A 17,255-nucleotide genomic window follows, 5' to 3' on the forward strand; every position below is an offset into this window, starting at 1 on the left:
GAAAACAGCATGGAGGTTCCTCAAAATGTTGAAAATAGAACTGCCCTATGACCCAGCAATTGCACTATTGGGTATTTACCCTAAAGATACAAACGTAGTGATCCAAAGGGGCACATGCACCCGAATGTTTATAGCAGCATTGTCCACAATAGCCAAACTATGGAAAAGAACCTAGATGTCCATCAACAGATGAATGGATCAAGAAGATGTGGTATATATACACAATGGGATACTATGCAGCCATCAAAAGAAATGATATCTTGCCATTTGCGACAACATGGATGGAACTAGAGCATATCATGCTTAGTGAAATAAGTCAAGCGGAGAAAGACAACTATCATATGATCTCCCTGATATGAGGAAGTGGTGATGCAACATGGGAGCTTAAGTGGGTAGGAGAAGAATAAATGAAACAAGATGGGATTGGGAGGGAGACAAACCATAAGTGACTCTTAATCTCACAAAACAAACTGAGGGTTGCTGGGGGGAGGGGGTTTGGGAAAAGGGGGTGGGATTATGGACATTGGGGAGGGTATGTGCTTTGGTGAGTGCTGTGAAGTGTGTAAACCTGGTGATTCACAGACCTGTACCCCTGGGGATAAAAATATATGTTTATAAAAAAAATTAAAAAAAAAAAAGAGTATCTGTTGAATGAACAAAGGAAAGAATCAGAATTAACCTTCTTTGTCATGGGTAGGACAAAGCTCAGAGTGATGATGGTTTGGCACAAAATTACATTGTAAAAACAAAGGCAAAGTCAGGAGAAAACTCCAGGGCTTTGTACACTGGATTATGTCATCTTGACTCCTAAACATCAATAAAACAGCTAAACTCAATCTCTTCTCCTTTGCTGTCTCCACAGCCATCCTAATGGTGTAACAGAGATAGCTCGAGTTTCAACTCAAATAAATGATCAGTGGCCTCGTCTGTTTGCTACTTCTTTCGATACGGGATGTGAATGAGGGCAGGTGTCTCTTTTATCCTCCACTATACAGATTGTAACTCTCCTCTTCCTACCACTGCCTCACCAAGGGCAGGACACACTCAGTGGGGGACAGCCCAGAGGCAGAATCTGACGGAAGTGCTGAACAGAGGATAGGGGGCAGTTGAAGAAGGAAAAGTTATGCTAGGGTTAGATTCTTGCTGTTTCTTTTTTCCTTTGTGCCTTCTTTTCTTTGCATCACCAATGATGTTATTTATGGAATGCCAGTTTCTTTTTTTAATTAAAAGGAGGAAAAATCCCGTCTTGTGCAAGAACAAGAGTGATGACTCAACAGAACTGCTCGGTGCCAAATGATTTCCTGTAATCACTTCTCTAACAGTGTTTCTTACAGAAGCCAGCTCTTGGACACACGGTGAGGGGTGAGACTGCAGCCTCGGATGCCCACCTGTCCAAGCGACTCACTCATAAGGCGGCCCAGGTTGTCTGGCAAGCTGGCAGTCATGAACTCTGGCCTAGAGAACCCAAGGTGACCAGATCTTGCTGGTGTGTGAGCACGGAGAAGGGAATAACTTAGCAGAGAAAATGAAATTCTTGCTCAAATCTTTAGGTATAATCTAAATAGTAGCCTTTTCTAGCACTGTAATACAACAGAGGATCATCATTTTTAATGATGTAAATTTCCTTGAAACTCACCCGATTTAAGTCCTTCCTATGTCAGGTGGGAAAACCGAGACCTAAATCAATTTGGCAAATATTTATTGACCACCTACTCTTTGTAAAGGATAGTGCTCAGCCTTTCTGGACCAAATGACATTTTAAGGTCTCAGAACTTATTGAGTGACAGATAGAATTAAAAACTAAATGTCCTTACTCCCTTGCCAATTTTTTCTCCACCATTCAAACCTAAAGTTTGAGTTGTTATCATAGCTAGAAATTCTAGACTGGAGTGTGATTGAGTGTGAGCATATGTGTGTGTGCGCATGTGTGTGTGCATGTGTTTTGTTTAACCCTGGGCATGTAGCTAGGAGGGATACATAGCGACCCAAGCTGATAACAGGAAATGCTGGAGGCGACATATCAGAGTCAGAAAAACACTCACTTTGGGATCAAACAGACATAGTTATGAATCCTGGGCCTTCCACTTCCTATGTGACCATGGCTTGATTTCATAATCATTTTGAACCATCCTTTCTTCCTATACAAAAGTATAGTAAAGTTTGTTTCATGTGTACATTAAAAGAATATATATATAAAATATACAGAAGTAATATATTAACCACATCTTTTATTATCTGGCGCTTTAATGTTGGGAACTTTCTGACCATGGAAGGATTGTCCCTCCCGGGGTTAGCTAATCCTAGTAACTTTCATAGGGAAACCTATATCCCCAACCACTTCCTTGGTTGACCTCTCACACTCTCAACCACTATTCCTCTGGCCTAATCACTCCAGGTCCAGGTTCCAGAAGCATAGGGACAGCCCTTATGCTCCAGAACCTCTGAAATCATTCAAACTGGTCGATCCTAAACCTGCTCACCCTGCCTTGTCCATTCTTTCTCATGGAAATGACAACTAAGGCTTTGCCTACATTTTCCCCTCCTCCCTCTGCCTCCCCATCTTGGTCACCCCCCCTGTGCTCTCCCCTACCATAGCTTCAGCCTCCCATAGCCTCCCCCATTGGGATCTGTGAGTGACAGATGATCTTTTCCATGACAACCATCCAATCTATGGGCCTCACCATACCTGAGTAATAATAAAACCTGTATTTTCAAGTATAGTGTGCTTGACAAAGCACCTCGTGCCGAAAGGTTCTCAATAAGTTCCTTCATGGAACATAATGTAGTAATGACTTGCTAGGTGTGAAGTCCCTGGGTGCGCAGATATGAATAATACCTAGCTCTCCTTCTCAAGGAACCCTACTGAGAATAAGGAAAACAGCAACCTAACAGAAGTGGGGGTAGGTCATGAGCATTTCTCTATGGCAGATGGAGACGGAAGAGAACAGCAGAACCATTATTAAATGACCTGCTTAGGGACGCACAGCAGGATGGCAGAGAGGAGGACTACAATTCAGGCTCTTCTGACCACCAGCCCAGCATCTGGTTTTCAGGGGGGTCCATGATTTCTTTGAGTGCACGGGGCTGGAGCTGGAGGAGGAGAGCACACCCGGGTGCCCCCGGAATGGTCATCCTTGGCCTCTCTCAGCCACTCAAGGGCTTTGTTCCTGCAGTACTTAAGAAAAAATATTCAGTTCTTCTTTGGCCTCCGTTCTACATTCCATATTCATTTATTTTCAATAAACATTTTCAGATTCCTTATTTTTCCCTGTAAAGCTTACAAATAAATTTTTCTGTCTTGCCTTTCTTGCTACATTTACATAAAAGCCACACTGAAAAATTTATAGCAGTAATGAAGGTCTTGGGGAAAACAAAATGTTCTGAGAACAAATGCTGCCGAAACCCTTTCCTGAGGAGCAGGGCCATGCTGGCCCGACCACAGAGCAGGACCCTACAGGGCAGAGGACACACTGTGGCGCTCCTCTTACCCATGAAGTGTTAATGATGGGCTCGAGTTGGGGATCCTCATGACTTCGTTGACGACATTCTTTAGACCACGAAGGATACCATGGAAATTAAAGTGAATTCAGTTGTGAAATTTTGAAGCTGCTATATAAATTCTGTGAAAGTTTACTGTTTGGAAATACTGAAAAGATGGAATATAGCTTAGGGCGAAATGCAACTTCCTGAGAAGTCTGCATAGCAATATTTTATAAGGATTATAATTCGACCACTTTGAAATATAGTACATATAAAATAGAAGGCAAAATCATTCCTCCTTTCATCCAATGAACATTTAATGAGCATCTACTATGTGGGGGGTCCCTCAGGATCCAGAGAATCTAAAGTATTCCTTGCCTACAAGGAGTACGTAGCCTAGTGTTCATTAATAGAGAATCAGTACTAATAAGCCAAATAAGTTAAATTAGTAAAAATAAGGTTCTTTTTTATTTTATAATGTAGCATACACAAGGAAATACTTGAGCACATGAGAATTAATTTCTGAATGCCTAGAAGTAAAAAGAGATCTTTAATTTATGGCGTGTTCAGTTCAGAAAGGTTTCTAATTTTAGGATGAATTCCCTTTGTGGGAGAGCCTTAGAACATTCAGAGAGAGACATGATTCAAGCCTTTGTAGTCACTCCAATCAAGCACACTCTGCCTACCATGATGGAATTTGTACCAAATCCACATTATGAACACTGGACTCAAATAGGCTTTGCTGACACTCACAGTATTGGTACCATCCAGCCCTTGAAAAGGACATAAGCAAATCTCTGCCATCTGGTTGCTTCAAGCCTTCCTTACCTTGAGCAAGTGAGACAGGTAGATGGGAAGATTTTGCAAATCTTCTGCAAATGGTTTCCAACTTCTTGGTCAAAATGATCACGGCTGACGTTAAAAAGCTATTATATATTACCAATGTTTAGGACTTTCCAGTCTAATCTTCCATGTTGCCCTCTTTACTTGCCAGGACCCAACCTCCAAAGCTTTGCCTCTATGTTCTTCTATATAATCCGATGAGTCATCTAACTCCACTGGAGATTCAGAGAGTTTCTCCCATCTAAGGGTAGGGTATGGACATAGAGTGTGGTAGTCTTGAATGCTGTTCTTCCTCTTCTTGTTTAGACACATTCTGATTCTCTCTGGAGGCCTAGGCTGAGGATTGCTTCATTAGTTCCAGGGGGTACCAAGGGAAGTCCAGCTGAGTAGCTGCCAAGGCAACAGGTATGTAAGGGGCATTGAAACACCCCTAGAAATGTGCCCAGAGGGATAAATGGTATTTAACCCAACACCTTTGCAGAGGATAGCAGAGGATGCAGTTGGAAAGAAGATGACGAAGTCACTGGGAATGATCATGGGCAAGAACCGACAGACAGGTGACACACAACCCCCAAGAATGGATTCCCTTGAATACAGGACTTCTTTTGGGACACCGGGGTGGCTAAGTCAGTTAAGGGTCTGCCTTCAGTTCGGGTCATGATCCCAGGGTCCTGGGATCAAGCCCCATGTCAGGCTTCCTGCTCCGTGGAGAATCTGCTTCTCCCTCTGCTGCTCCTCCTACTTGTTCTCTCTCTGTGTCATATAAATACATAAATAAATAATCTTTTAAAAAAGAAAAAACCAAAAAATAGGATTTTTCTCTTCCTTGGTATGTGATACAAGTTTGGAACCAGAAATTAGTTGCTCTGATGATGGAAGCAAGGTTGAGTGATGCTGTCTTTGGTTCCACTTCTCCATCTTCCCCAGCAGAGCATTCTGCTCTGTAAATATTGAACAAATATTTAAAACTATTAGTATCCATGTTTCAATCTCTCCCTGATCATAGATTGAAACTCAGGGAAGTTCGTGTTTCTGTCTTCAAATCACATGTGTTTGACATTCAAGATAATAATAATAATAGTGATAGCATAATAAAATCAGGAATATTACTTGTGGCGATGTCAATAGTGGTGACTATTATTTGCTGACCTCTCCCTTTGTCTTAAATGAGGAGCCTTGGAGTGAGAACTCTGGGTTTGAAATGCCTGGTTTTAGACCCCAACTCTGTCATATAGACTTGGTCAAATTAGTTAACCTCTACTCCTGTTTCCTCCTTTTTAAAGTGCAGGTAATAATGGTACACGACTTCATAGGGTTGACGAAAGGATTAATTGAGGTAGCAGATGCAGAATCTTTAGAATGTTCCCGGCATGTGATATGATTATATTACTTGAATTGTTATTACAATTTTATATATTCCTCATAATAGCCTAAAAAGGGAGGTATTATTCCCATTACATACTTAGGAAACTAAAGTTCATTGAAGTTAAACAATTGGTTTAAGACCAAATTCCTGATCAGTGCCAGAGTTGGGATTCAAATGCAGGTCTTGCTGATATGGCAGGTTCTCTGACATGACATTTTCTGTCAGTGTTGCATAGTCTTTGGATGCAGTGGCACTGGGATTGAACTGATTGCATTCAAATAACAGCTCACCTTTTATGCTGTGTGACCCTGGGTGAGTTCCTTTCCCTCTCTGTGGCTTCATTATCTCATGTCTAAGATGAGGATAACATTAATCCCCATCTCAGATGGTTAAATAGTGAATATACATAAAGTATCTCACACAGCACCTTGCACACTCTTAAGTACTCAAGCTTTGTTATTTTCACTATTGTCACCAAAGTCATTCTATAAATTGGGAACATTTGTGTCCAGGGTACTAACTCCAGTGTTTTTCTTTACCCTGCATCCTGTAAATAAACACATTCACATTAGTTGACTTTTGTTGAGGGAACATAAAACCTGAGTTTAGGATATTCTCTGCCACTCTATCTTTCTCCCTCTCAGAAATTGTTCAGACTTCCTTCCGCTTTGTATGTTATAACCTACTGCTCCTCCTGTCCAGTTTGCCAAGCCACAGTGAGCTCTGTTTTTTGAGGTGATGGGTTGAATTGTGTCTTCCCCCCAAAAATTCATAAACTGAAGCTCTAGCACGCAGTACCTCAGAAAGTGACTTTATTTAAAGATAAGGCCTTTAACAGGGTGATTAAATTAAAATGGGGTGGTTGGAGAGGCCCCAATCCAATATGACCAGTGTTCTTACAAGAGGGAGATACCAGGGGTACTCATGTACAGAGGGATGACGAGGTGAGGACAGAGTTGTAAGAGGGCAGCCATTTGCAGGCCAAGGGGAGAGACCTTCAAGGAAACCCACTCTGCCAGGACCTTGATCTTGAACTTCCAGCCTGTAGAACTGAGAGAAAATGAATTTTGATTCTTTAAGCCAATTGGTTGGTGGTTTGTTGTCATGGCAGCCATACCAAATGAATATTTTTGGCTTCATGTACTTGCTTCAGCATACCTACAACCTTGTGTACCTCGGTCTCAGGCAGACCATATTCCGATACTCCTCTTCCATCTCCCCACCTAGCTTGGCCCCAGAACCCACAGCAGATGGGCCTTCTTCCTTCCTCCCATCCTCCCTGGGGTAGAGACTTGGGTGTTGCGCACCATTTCCTGATTCTTCTTTCCATAGTTGTAGTACACGAATGGATTGATACTGAAAACAATTACAGTCTCACAGCCATATATAATTAAAATAAAAACAATACTCTGTTAGAAAGCCTAACAAACTTCTAATTTTGCCCAGGGTGGTTGTTTTGTTGTTTGGAAATAAAAAACAAATAACAAATTTTTCTCTACCCTCATGTCACCTTCACTTTATTTTATGGCTTCCTGGCACTGCTGGAATCCTGAGCACACATGTATGTTGCCTATCTATTGATAAAGATTTAATAAGCAGTTTCATGCTTATTAAATTCATGCTAACAGTTTCATGGTCTCACAGCTCTGGCATATTTGACCTGCTTCCTTGACCTTCCCTCTACTTTAGCTACATAATCTAGGTTGACCTCCAAGCCTCTGCACCTCCAAACCTCCTGTTTCCAACTTCAGTTTTCTTTTCTAATTTGCTCCCAACTTGCAGCTCCTCTGCTTGGTGGCAAAGCCCCCATGATAGGCACCTACTTTGCTAGTCATTCACCACGAGGTTCTGCTTCTCCATGCACCAATTTTTGTTTTGTTTTGTAGGAACTTTGAATCAGTTTAGTGTCACTGTAGTGTGGGGAGATATGAGAAAAAAGCAAGAGCTTTGGAGTTTGAGGGATTGAGGTTTGAATGCTGGCTCCACCTTCTGGACTATGATTATGTGTAATGTATGAGTTTCTTGTGGCTGCTATAACAAATTATGACAATCTGGGTTAAATGAGTTAAAACAAGGAAATTGATTCTCTCACAACTCTGGACACTGAAAGTTTGAAATCAATGTGTTGGCAGAGCCTCGCCTCTGACAGGCTCTGGGGGAGAATCCATCCCTTGCCTCTTCTAACTTCTGGTGGCTGCCCAGCATCCCTTAGCTTGTGGCCACATCACTCGAATCCTTGATTTCATGGTCACATTACCTCTTCATCTTTGCATGTTTCCTCTTCTATATATCTATCTTATAAGGATACATGGTATTGATCACATTTAATCCTGAATAAGCTTATCCTCTCAAGACCCTTATCATAAACTCATCTTTTACCATGTAAGATAATATTGACTCTTTTTTTCATATGAGGTAATGTTTACAGAGTCTGAAGTTTAGGACTTCAGGGGAGTCCCAATTAACTCATATATAAAGGAGGAATAATAACAGCTACTTCACAGACTCAAAGGAAGAGTGAACTAAAGGGGTTCAGCAAATGGTAGCTGTTACTATTAAAAAGTCAGCAAAAATCTGTATCTCAAAGAGCCCCACACACTGCTGGGTATAAACTGTATAGCCCCCAACTGTCCCAACCCCAGTCCAGCTGTATTTCAGGAAGTTTATTAACCTGCAACCCAGCTCCTCCCAGTCCTAGACCACCGAGCGAGAGGATATGTCCTAGAGAATGGTCTCCAGGAACCAAAGGCAACTCTAGGCTCATTTTCCCAGTGCGAAGGGATGTAGTTAGTTTTCTAGTTAGTTTAGGAGCAACTGCAAATCTACTTTCTCTAACTAATCCAGTCTTAACTAATGGATCTTTAGTCTTGGTTACTATCTCAGCTTTTGGAGTCTGCAGTAGATTTTAACCAGATCTGGTCTCTGTCAGTCTGTTTACCAGAGATAAGAGTCTGCTTTTCTGTGGTATCTATCCTGCCTTGCAGGGACCTGCACTCAGGCTCTTCCTTTCCTCACCTGCCTACTCCCTCTGCCCCTGAGACATTCTCTCACTTATCTGTTCCCTTTGTACTTGAGCCATTGTCTACCTCACCTGGTCAGTCTCTACACTTGAACCAATCCCTGTCTCATTCCTTCTGTGCTAAAGCCACGACATGTGGGCACATGCTCTCTCAGTGGCACCATTCCCTGTCATCACTGTCCCTTGGCATGTGTAATTTATTTCCCTAGAATGTACTCTCTCCCTTGTTTGTCTGATTACAGCTGTATTTCCTTGAAAATTATTAGTTTGTATAGGAAGTCTTCTCATGTTGGGGCCAGTGTGCCTTCTCTATGCCTCCATCATGGCTCTGATACTCTATCATGCTTGTTTTTTTTTTTTTTTTAAGCATGACTGGCTTTCCTAGGAAGCAGTGAGCTTCTTGAGGCTGAGTGCCTTTTTATACCATTGGCCTCTAGTGCAGTGCCTCAAGATATTTACTATTCAAAGAAGGGCTATTGAATTGTCCTTATGTCAAGAACTATCATCTTCCTAAAGTCATGATGCTCTATTCTTTGAATTGGAGTCTCTTTAACAGACAATGAATGGGCCCCAACTGGACTTTAAAGTATTAATTGAAATTGTTTTAGATCTCCAGATCCTCTCAAGACCATCTCTGCCACTGTAGTCAATTGTTGTTTTTAGACCTATCTTGGGCTAATCCAAACAGGTTCCTAAATCTATCCTCCTCCTTGGTGGAGGCTCTCAGGACATGCTGAAGTGGGTCTGTGATGTGTTTGACAAATGAAAGCCTTTAGGAAATGAAATTCACTAATCTAGCTGAATGCACTCAGCTGGGAATGAACTTATTCACTGTGCTTTCTAGATCCAGAAAGAGGTCCTGTTTTTATTGTTATTAGGAGCAGTAACAAACTACTTCATAGTTTGCTAAAGTGTTCTTTTATAAATTGTGTTAAGCCTCATATTAACCCTTACAGGAAGGTATTAGTTTTATTATTTTCTCGTTTCCTTTCCTTCTTTTCTAGAAAAGTATCATGGAGAAAGATAATGGTATAGAGTTCGACTTAGGTTGGGATTTAATCTCTGTTGATTACTGGCTGTATGTCTTTGGAAAAATCAGTTAACCTCCTTGAGCCTCAGGATTCTTAAGTAGCAGGATATTTTAACCATACCAAATTGAAACTGCCATTTGATTCCACCATTTAAACTTCAGAGATATTTCAATCTTGCTGCAAAATTGAAATGGAAAAGAAATAATGCTAATGAAAATGGGAAAAAATTACAAATGATTAAATTGTGCAATATGGAACATTGATCAAAGAATTAAATTGGCTTAATGGAGTTTGCTGGAAAAATACTCTCTCCACAAAAATGCATTGATGTTAGAATAATTCTGATTATAATATTTATATCTGAAATGTACTTGGGGGCCAAAATGGGGTTGAAATGGTGAGCACAAATAGCCTGGTCCCTGATGACCAGAATAATAACTGTAATACTTTTACTGAGCACTATTTCAAGGGCTTTGCATGCCATATCAGATAATTATCCTAAAAGTCCAGGGGATAGGGCTGTTATGTGGCTCCATTTTACAGAAATGGAACAAGGTCTGGCACATATGACTCCATGATCACCACCATCATTATCTCCATGCCTCATGCTGACATTTTATGGTCTCTCAATACAATCAGGATAAAATCCAAATTCTTTGTCAGGGTCAGGAAGGCCCTGCCTCATTTGTTCCCTAAGCTTTTTACCATTTTTTCCCAGTCTTTTCGACGCTCATTTATACTTATTTCTTAAAGCTTCTGCACACAAGCTTATTTCTGCTTTACGCCCTTGCTAGTCCTATTTATGAAATGACCTTTCCCTAAATATTCTCTCAGTTCATTACTCCGGGGCTACCTGCCATGGAGGGTTATTTTGACAACCTTGTCTCCAGTCACCACGCCGACCTTTTCGTTTTTTTACTTACTCTGCTTTTTCCCCCTTTGTGGAACATGTATGAAACTATATATCTATAATTTTTTGTTTATTGGCTATCTTCTTTGTAAGAACATTCCATTGACCATTGAACAACATGGGTTTGAATTGTGTGGCTCCATTTACACCTGGATTTTTTTTTTTTTTTTTTTTTTTTTTTTAGAAATACACATAGTACTGTTAGTATATGTTCTTTTCCTTATGCTTTTCTTAATAACATTTTCTTTTCTCTGGTTGCTTTATTGTCAGAATACAGTATGCAATACATATAACATACAAAATGTGTTAATTGACCTTCTATCGTATTGTTAAGGCTTCCAGTCAATGGAAGGCTATTAGTAGTTGAGTTTTTTAGGAGTTAAAAGTCATATGTGGATTTTTGAATGTAGGAGGGCTGGAGGGGGCAGGCTTGCCCAACCTCCATGTGGTTCAAGGGCCAACTATAGTTGCCACGAGGGCAGGGATAATCTCTATTTTGTTCATTATTTTCTCTTGAATGTCTAGGACAGTGCTGCATAGTAGGTTCACAATAAATAATAGCAGAATGAATGAAGAGATAAAGGATTGTGGGATCTTTGTCTACCATCATATGTTTCTAAGTGCCTGACCTTTGGTTGTATTTGAGTAACTTGTTCAGAGAGGTCCAAGTAAGAGGTTTCTGAAGGAGATATACAAGATATCAAGTCTGCCTGGTCTCTCATCTTTACCCTTTAAATGGTACTCCCCAGACTTTCTGCTCTCTACGAAGAGGCTTTTGCCCAAATCTTGTCCATAACACTTGTCATTCTTCCCTTCTTTCCTGTTGCTCCAGCCTGTCACCCTGGGAATGACAGGATGTATTGAGAAAACATAAAATCACTTCTGTGAAAGTCCTGTTCTGGGTGAGGGTCATTGTGTTTTATTTACTTAATGAATTTTTTACAAAAGATTTTATTTATTTGTTTGACAGAGAGAGAGAGAGAGAGAGAGAGAGCACAAGCAGGGAGTGCAGCAGAGAGAGAAGGAAAATCAGGTTCCCCACTGAGCAGGGAGTCTGATGTGGGACTCCATCCCAGGACCCTGAGATCATGACCTGAGCAGAAGGCAGATGCTTGACTGATTAAGCACCCAGGGCCCCTTTACTTAATGAATTTTTATATGTGGATTATGGGCATAATTTCTGGGGTCTGCAGAACATGTAAAGAGCCTGTGACCTGGGAAGGAATCGTGGGAAAGCATCAGGTAAGGGTTGGCTTCCCAGGGGCCTGTCTGTGGCATTGGTCCCTGTGCTGACTGCTGCTTTACAGATTGCAGATCTCATTCCTATTGACAGATGTTACACGCCTCATGGATGGAGTATGTTCAGTCTCCCAGGTGGAAATTGATCTCAATTGAATGACCAGGAAGTTGAATTTACATTGCTTGCAAAAACAGCCACCTTTTCTCTTTGGATTAAAAAAAAAAAAGGGACATAATGAACAGAGTATGTCAATGTTCAGGGAGAAGGATGAAGGTAAGTGAGAAAGGGGAAAAAAATCAAATATTGATTAAAATAAAAAAATATTGAAAATGAACAAAGACCCTTTATTCTTCTGAGCAGGGTAAGAATTTTTTTTTAAAAAATGACTGATCGGCTTGAGTTGGAGGGAAAGAGGCCTGGTGGAATTGGAAAACAGCCTAAAGATATATATTTTGGATTTTTTAAGTATTTATTTGTGTAAGTGAAATCCTAATGGAGAGAACAGAGAAGAGGAACAAAACAAAGATCCCTTAAATCAACACAAGAAATGGAGTCCAGGTCCTGAATATGATTTTGGCTTTGAGGTTTTTCTAGTGTCAATCAGCATCTTTAAAAAGGTCTCCTCTGGGGTGCCTGGGTGGCTCAGTGGGTTGAGCCGCTGCCTTCGGCTCGGGTCATGATCTCAGGGTCCTGGGATCGAGCCCCACATGGGGCTCTCTGCTCAGCAGGGAGCTGGCTTCCTTCCTCTCTCTCTGCCTGCCTCTCTGCCTACTTGTGATCTCTCTCTGTCAAATAAATAAAAATAAAAATCTTAAAAAAAAAAAATTAAAAAAAAATAAATAAAAAGGTCTCCTCTGACCTAATCCAGAAGCTGTATTTAAAACATGAATGAAAGGGTGCTGGATAGATCGTCTCCATATTCAAGGAAACAACTCACAGCCTCTCAATTATCCACTAATACTTTTGTATCACAAACCCGCCACTGGGTGGGGCAAAGTGCAGAAAAACTGAAATCAAAGGAAAAGAAGAGAAAGTCTAAGGCAGTCAGAAGAAGGCAAGAGTGGCTATGAGGGAGTGACACCGGAGTAAACTCATGGGTCTGAGAAAAGAAGGCAGTTGTAGACATGGATACGGGTCAAGGGAAGGAACCCGAAAGAAATAAGGTGGCAGTGGGGGAGGGGGCGTGGGGGGGCGGTGGGGAGGGGGAGACCGGAAGGAGAGGTATGGGTGGTCCAGCTGACTGACTATGTGCCATCTCGCACACCTAGATTTCTTTGGATCTTTAAAAATTTTTAAAAATAAACAATCGAATGAATGTAACCAGTCATTTTATTTGGCCAGAGCTTCTTTTAATCGGTTTTGAGGATATCATGCGTATCTTCTATGCCTGGCGCTGTTCATTTTTAAAAGCTGATCTAACACGTGATCCTTATCGCACATAAATATTAAATATTTCCCCTTCAAACTAAGATTTGAGCATCAGTGAGGGTAACTGCTGTGTACTTCGGTGGCTTAACATATAAGAAGATTATGTTTTTTAAGTTTTTATTTAAATAGCAATCAGTTAACATTGAGTGTGATATTAGTTTCAGGTGATTCAAGGCTTACAAACCACCTGCAGTGCTCCTTACAAGAGCTCTCCTTGAACCCCATCATCTGTTCAACCCATTCCCGCACCTACCGCCCCTCTGGTAAGCATCAGTTTGTTCTCTCTAGTGAAGAATCTGTTTCTTGATTTTCCTCTCTTTCCCCTCCTATGTTCATTTGTTTTTTTCTTAAATTCCACATGTGAGTGGTGACATATGGTGTTTGTCTTTCTTTGACTGACTTGTTTCACTTAGCATAATACCCTCTAGCTCCATCCATGTTGTAAATGGCAAGATTTCATTCTTTTATTTATGGTCGAGTAATATTCCTGTGTGTGTGTGTGTATGTGTGTGTGTGTATCTCACATCAAGACTACTTTTAAAAAATAATATTTTATTATGTTGAACCCCAGGTCCAGATGATTCATTTTGTCTGTTTTTACTATTCCACACTGCCAAATATCTTCTTCTTTTAAATTTAAATCCTATTAGCCAACTTATAGTACAGCATTAGTTTCAGAAGTAGAGTTCAATAATTCATCAGTTGCATATAACATCCAGTGCTCATCACATCATGTGCCCTCCTTAATGCCCATCATCCAAGTACCCCCATCTCCCCACCCACCTCCCCTCCAGCAACCCTCAGTTTGTTTCCTGTAGTCAAGAGTCTCTTATGGTTTTTTTCCCTCTCTAATGACTTCCCATCCAGATATCCTCCCTCTCTCTATGGTCCTCTGCGTTGTTTCTTATATTCCACATATAAGTGAAATCATATGATAACTGCCTTTCTCTGATGACTTATTTCTCTCAGCAAAATACCCTCCAGTGCCATCCATGTCAATGTAAATGGTAAGTACTCATACATTGTATATATATATACCACATCTTCTTTATCCAATTCATCTGTCAATAGACATCTGGGCTGTTTCCATAGTTTGGCTATTTTAGACATTGCTGCTATGATTATTGGGGTGCAGGTGACCTTTCAGATCATTACATTTATATCTTTGGGGTAAATACAATTGCTGGGTCATAGAGTAGCTCTATTTTTAATTTCTTGAGGAATCTCCATACTGTTTTCCAGAGAAGCTGTACCAGCTTGCATTCCCACCAACAGTGTAAGAGGCTTCCCTTTTCTCTACCTCCTTGCCAACATTTGTTGTTTCCTGAATTACTAATTTTAGCCATTCTCACTGGTGTGATGTGGCATTTCATTGTAGTTTTGGTTTGTATTTCCCTGATGCCAGGTGATGTTGAACATTTTTTCATGTGTTAGTTGGACAACTAACATACATGTATGTATGTCTTCTTTGGAGAAATGTCTGTTCATGTCTTCTGCCCATTTCTTAAATGGATTATTTGGGTTTTTTGGGGTGTGAGTTTGATAAATTCTTTATAGATCTTGGATACTAGCCCTTTATCTGATATGTCATTTGCAAATATCTTCTCTCATTAGGGAGGTTGCCTTTTAGTTTCATTGGCTGTTCCCTTTACTGTGCAGAAGCTTTTTATCTTGATGAAGTTCCAATAGTTCACTTTTCTTTTATTTCCCTTGCCTTTGCAGACATGTCTAACAAGAATTGTTGCCTAATATCTTCTGATACCTGCCTTCAAGATCATGTTTGCTGAGATATGAGGTGCAGGACATTTCCTAACATGTTTATCAGCTCAGAGAAAATAATTGCTATATGCCTTCACTTTAAGAGGGTTTTATTCATGTCACCATGTCAGTTTGGAAGGAAAAAAAGTGACAAAATCATAGCTTTTAACTTGGGCTCTGCTCTCTGTGGTTGTGAATGTGTGGCAGGAAAGGTAATGTCATATCTGCTTTGAGGCTTACCTTGGGCATGTCAACATTGTGTTTGTCCCCTCAGTGAGAAAGGAGCCATTGGACTTTATTTAGGTCTTATAACTTTTACCCCTCTTCCTACTCCAGGGCAGAGTTGTTGGGCCATAGGTAGACTATGACCCAAGGACAGACAATCTCCAGCATAACTAAAGACCTCTTACATTGTTTGGCAAAGACAGAGCTGTGCCAATGAAGTTCACTTCCTCTAGAATTAGAGTTGAGAAATATGGGGTCCAACAGAGTTGAAGTTACGGGGTCAAGTGGAACCTAAACCATGAGGAAACAGACAATAAATGTGGAGAAGTCATGCGGTAAGAAAAAGTATAAAGAGTTGCATAAAAAGTGAGCAAGTTAGTAGGAGGAAAAAGGAGCAACTGCATAGAAGAGAAAGACATGACATGGTGGACACATAGCCCTTGAGCAAGAAAGCAGTTGACTCCAGGAACTGCATTGCTTCTGATAGAGTGACAGAACAAGCTTCAGATCTAGCCCACATGTATAAATATAACCAGCACAAATCCCTTGTTTATTACTTTATGGTGTTTTTGTGAATTCTGTCCCATACACCACCCCCACAAAAAAAGCCATACACAGAAAGAAACCTCACCACCAAAAAAAATACAAAAGTTAACCCAAATAAAACAGAGGTGATACAGGCAAAAGTTTTGTGATAGGGAAACTGTTTTCCAGGGTTGTGGATCCCATTGTGACTCACCAAATAATGATCAATTTGAACCAGTTAGCATCCAGGCAGGAAAGCAGAAACCAATCCAGGTTTTTCTAACAAAAAGAATTTAACTCAGGGACTTTGTTACAGAATTATTGGAAAAATTGAAGAAGCAAAAAGAGTGAGAGAGAAATTATCTAAACATGAGTGATTGCAGGCAACTCTCACCACTCCTTGAGTTGCCGGAATAGAACCAAAGATAGTGTTGTCTAGAGCTCATCAAGCTGGTCATCGAGGCTGCTGGAGCATACTCTGCTTCTGCTGCTGTGGTGGGTATTTACCCTAAAGATACAAACATAGTGATCCGAAGGGACACGTGCACCCAAATGTTTATAGCAGCAATGTCCACAGTAGCCAAACTATGGAAAGAACCTAGATGTCCTTCAACAGATGAATGGATAAAGAAGATGTGGTATATATACACAATGGAATACTATGCAGCCATCAAAAGAAATGAAATCTTGCCATTTGCAATGATGTGGATGGAACTAGAGCATATCATGCTTAGTGAAATAAGTCAAGCAGAGAAAAACAACTATCATATAATCTCCCTGATATGAGGAAGTGGTGATGCAACATGGGGGCTTAAGTGGGTAGGAGAAGAATCAATGAAACAAGATGGGATTGGGAGGGAGACAAACCATAAGTGACTCTTAATCTCACAAAACAAACTGAGGGTTGCTGGGGGGAGTGGGGTTGGGAGAAGGGGGGTGGGGTTATGGACATTGGGGAGGGTATGTGCTATGGTGAGTGTGAGCTGTGAAGTGTGTAAATCTGGCGATTCACAGACCTGTACCCCTGGGAATAAAAATATATTATATGTTTATAAAAAATAAAAAATTTTTTAAAAAAGAAACTCTTGTGTCACTTTGCAGGTTCCCTGAAACATGGACATCACCCCAACTTGTATTAACTTAAGAATCTATCTGTATGCAGAACTTGCCCTGCATGACATGCCTTTCAGTGGAACAACCAGCAAGTGCCACCCTCATACACAAATATAGTCTGAGTCGTTCAGAAAATTCCCCAAAGTTCCTTGAGTCAGATCTTACTTTAAGGATTAAAGCATTCCAGTAATTCTGTGACCAATTGCCTGTATTGAATTCCTGCTGTTTTAAATATCTAAACTGGCTTCTGTTTTCCTGGCTGGATACTGACTTACACACCTCCCATTGATTATGGCTCAGCAGAGAGACACAACTGG

The sequence above is a fragment of the Mustela lutreola genome, chromosome 14 (assembly GCF_030435805.1).
Source record: "Mustela lutreola isolate mMusLut2 chromosome 14, mMusLut2.pri, whole genome shotgun sequence".
Lineage (NCBI taxonomy): Eukaryota > Metazoa > Chordata > Mammalia > Carnivora > Mustelidae > Mustela > Mustela lutreola.